Genomic DNA, 4,786 nt, shown 5'->3' with positions numbered 1-4,786 from the left:
TAGGTAACCGATGGCTCTATGGTAACTCAAGTTACAAACCATTGTCTCAGTTCAGAAAGTGGAACTGCCAAGTCCACAATATGAAACATCTCTTCAGCTTTCATTCAAAAGTAGTTTCCCCTCCCTTCCTCTGCTTAAGGCAGGTGAGTAGGCAGGCCACTTGCACTTGTGGAATGGGTTCGATCAGCTTCTACTCTCTTTCTCGCCTCTCCTTTTCTCTCTCTCTCATTAGCCATTGGGATTTAAGTGCAACCTATAGACAGTAATATTCACCAATTTGTAAGTATACAATTGATGAGTTTTGACAAATAAATTCAGTCATTTGAATATAACTACAATGATAATACAGAACATTTGTATCATCTCAAAAGTTTCCTCATTTACCATTGCTGTCAATCCTCTTTGGCTCCTGGCAACAACTGATCTCCTTTCTATCTCTATACTTGTGCCTCTTTTCTAAAATTTCATATAAATGGAATCATGCAAAAGACTGCATACTGTATCTGGTTTCTTTTTGTAGCATAATGCTTCTGATATTCATACATGTTATGCTTATCAGTAGATTAGCTTTTTTCATTGCTGAGTGTTATTCCATCGTATGGGTATACCATTATTTATTTGTCCATTTATCATTCAATGGACACTTTGGTTCTTTCTTTTTTTCAACCATTATGAATAAAGCTGCTATGAGCATTCAGATCCAAATTATTGATTAGGTAGGTGCTTAAAATTGTCCCTGATAAATGCCTGAGAGTGGGATTTCTAAGTGATCTGTTTAACTTGTAAGGATTGTCAAACGGCATTTCCAAAGTGGCTGTACCCTTTTGCATTTCCACCTGAAATGTATGAGAATGTCATTTGCTCCATACCTCCTCTCAAGCACTTGATTTTATCAATCTTCTTAAAAAATTTTAGCCATTTAGTAGATGTGTAGTGCTATCTCATTGTGGCTTTAATTTGCATTTTATACATGATTAATGATATTGAACATCTTTTCACATATCATTGCCACTGATATATTTTCGACAAAGTTTGTTTTCACATCTTCAACCAATTTTGTTTTAAATTGTGTCATTTGTCTTACCATTATTGAATTATAAGAGTTCTTGATATATTCTAGAAAAAGGTCCTTAATCAGATATATGTCTACAAGTGTTTTATCAGAGTGTGTTGCTTTTCTTTTTGTTTCCATTGGTGTCTTTTGAAGATTGAGAGTTTTTCATTTTCATGAAATCTAATTATCATTTTTTAATTTTATGGTTCCTGTTGTTTAGGTTGTATCTTAAAAAAATTTGTCTAAACCCAACTACAAAGAATATCTCATATACTTGCTTCTAGATCTTTTTTTTATAGTGTAGATATATTTGGACATGTGATCTATTTTGTATTGATTTTTATATATGGTATGACATAAAAATCACTGTTTACTTTTTTGCATCTGGATATTCAACTGTTTCAGTACCACTTTGTCTTGGTCCATTTAGACTGCTATAATAAAGCACCATAAACTGGTGGCTTATAAACGAGATATTTATATCTCACAGTTCTTGAGACTAGAAAGTTTAAGATCAAGGAGCTGGCAGATTTGGTGTGTATTCTCACATGGTGGAAGGAAGAACTCTGACCTCTTCAGTCCCTTATAAGGGCATTAGTTCCATTCATCAGGGCTCCATATCTGTGACCTAATTACCTCCCAAAGGCCCCATTTCCTAATACTATCACATTGGGGATTAGGTTTCAACATATACATTTGGTGAGAAAACACACATTCAGTTTGTAGAGTATTTACTGACTCATTAACTATATTGGGCACGTTATTAGGTGGCAATTTCATATGGTTCAAACTAGCATTTAGTCTCTCTAATCTTCTTTTCCCCATATGAAAACATGAAGAGCTCTGGTACATATTACGCAGGTGATTGTTGTGAAATTTAAATAAGATAATGCATGCAAAGTACTCTATCCCCTGCAGAGCACATAAGTGCTCAGTAAAGGAGGATATTTTATAAAACTCATCAAGTCCTGACTATTGCAAAATTTATCTTGAATTTATCTCCCCAACCTTATCACTATTTATTTACTCATTCAATCATTTATTCACTTAACAACTTTTCATTGAATCACCTTGTGTTCCCGGTACTAAGATTGGCATTGGGAATTCAAACTAGACATGGCCTGTGCTCCAGTGAGACTTTCAGAATGCAAGAGAAGACAGACTGTTACATAGCAATTAAAATGCAAATAATAAAAAATCATGACTCTGGGCTTTGCTCTGGCTAGTGAAAGAAAACATTTTCTATGTCCCATCTTCTTCCCCCAGGTTCCTGGGTGAGGGAACATAGGATAAGCCCAGAGATAAGACAACTATTGAAGCAACTCCTGCCACAGTGATCTATCTAAACCACATATCTGACTATGTCACTCACTGTCTAAACCAGTGTAAGGCTCTTAACTGCCTTTAGGGTAGCGTTAAACTCTTTAAAATGACATATCTCTCACCAAATCTCTTAGCACTCTTTCTCTCTCATTTTGTTTCAACAAAACTGAACTATTTATATTACTCTATACATGCCATGCTTTTTTATGTCTCTGTGGGTTTGCTCATGCAGTCCGTGAAGTGTCCTTCACCCTTCCTCTGCCTTGGTAACTCTTCATACCAGCTGGGATTCTCATGGCTGCAGAAGAAAGCAAGCCAGTTCAAATTAACTTGAGAAAAAAAGAGAAATTTACTGTAAGGATACTGGGAAGTTTCCTGAAACAGAGAGCAAGCAAGTGATTGCATTATCTATTGTAGGTAACAACAGAATGCATTCTCTGAAAGATACATTCTCTTCACAGTTTGTCTCTGCTTCTCCCTGTGCATGTCAATGTAACTCACATTGTTGTTATTATTGGTTTTCCTCTATCAAATGGCAGAAAACATAGCAATTGACAGTTCTCAAGCTTCAGTGAGTCCCATGTGGAAAAATCGTAGGGAGGGACATTGATTGGCTCAGCATGTTCCATGTGCCCACTCATGGCCCAAACATTTGTGGCCCAGGGATGCAGCATGATGATGTACAGAATAGCTGCTCTCTCCATAACCATGTGGATGCGGGAGGGAATCACCCACAAAAGCGTAAATGAAGCATAAATAAGGAATCTCAGTTCAGATGACTCCTCCAGGAAGCAATCCAGATACCCTTTATTGGTTTGGGTGCCTGTGTTCTATGCACACTTACTGCTTCATGAACATGTCTAACACTACTGTTAACATTTTTGATCATCTGTTTCTGTGTCTGCCTCTTATGAATTCTTTGAGGACAAGTATGTAATATATTCAGTTTTCTACCTCAAACTTTGAAGACACAGAAAACAAAGAAATAGTAAACGTGGAAACATATTGAAGATTTTTGGAAAAATGAGTAGGTGATTACTTCAACTAACTGGTAGTTGAATTTTATTTCTAAAACTCTCATTATAAAAAGTCATCATTTTCAACTTTCTTTTGAGTCAATATACATTTGTCCTCTTACATACCAACATCAAGTCACTAATGAGATAATTCCAAACCTTGTTATTACATCGTAACTTTCTTTAAGCAGTAATTATTGGAGGTGAGAGAACCTATATTAATTGACTTGATTACATATAATATTTAAAATCACCTAATTGACACAATATTATAGAGAAGAACATGTGAAAGCCACATAAATAAACTCCGACTATGCTTAAGAATTGTCTAACCCCTGCAGCTGAGGGTCCTGACTGTTAGAAGGAAAACTAACAAACAGAAAGGACATCCACACCAAAATCCCATCTGTACGTAACCATCATCAAAGACCAAAGGTAGATAAAACCACAAAGATGGGGAAAAAGCAATGCAGAAAAGCTGAAAGGTTTAAAAATCAGAGCACCTCTCCCCGTCCAAAGGAATGCAGCTCCTCACCAGCAACAGAACAAAGCTGGACGGAGAATGACTTTGACGAGTTGAGAGAAGAAGGCTTCAAACGATCAAACTTCTCTGAGCTAAAGGAGGAACTAACTACAAACCCAGTGCAAAGAAACTAAAAACCTTGAAAAAAGATTTGACGAATGGATAACTAGAATAAGCAATGCAGAGAAGTCCATAAACGACCCGATAGAGATGAAAACCATGACACGAGAACTATGTGAGAAATGCACAAGCTTCAATAACCGACTTGATCAACTGCAAGAAAGGGTATCAATGATTGAAGATCAAATGAATGAAATGAAGCAAGAAGAGAAGTTTAGAGAGAAAAGAGTAAAAAGAAATGAACAAAGCTTCCAAGAAATATGGGAGTATGTGAAAAGACCAAATCTACGCCTGATTGCTGTACCTGAAAGTGACAGGGAGAATGGAACCAAGTTGGAAAACACTCTGCAGGATATTATCCAGGAGAACTTCTCCAACCTAGCAAGGCAGGCCAACATTCAAATTCAGGAAATACAGAGAATGCCACAAGGATACTCCTCGAGAAGAGGAACTCCAAGACACATAATTGTCAGATTCACCAAAGTTGAAATGAAAGAAAAATTGTTAAAGACAGCCAGAGAGAAAGGTTGGGTTACCCACAAAGGGAAGCCCATCAGAATAACAGCAGAACTCTCGGCAGAAACTCTACAAGCCAGAAGAGAGTGGGGGCCAATATTCAACGTTCTTAAAGAAAAGAATTTTCAACCCAGAATTTCATATCCAGCCAAACTAAGTTTCATAAGTGAAGGAGAAATAAAATCCTTTACAGACAAGCAAATGCTGAGAGATTTTGTCACCACCAGTCCTGCC

Source organism: Rhinopithecus bieti, unplaced genomic scaffold, assembly GCF_001698545.2.
Source record: "Rhinopithecus bieti isolate Rb0 unplaced genomic scaffold, ASM169854v2 scaffold_1624, whole genome shotgun sequence".
Lineage (NCBI taxonomy): Eukaryota > Metazoa > Chordata > Mammalia > Primates > Cercopithecidae > Rhinopithecus > Rhinopithecus bieti.
Note: the sequence above shows the minus strand (reverse complement) of the source record.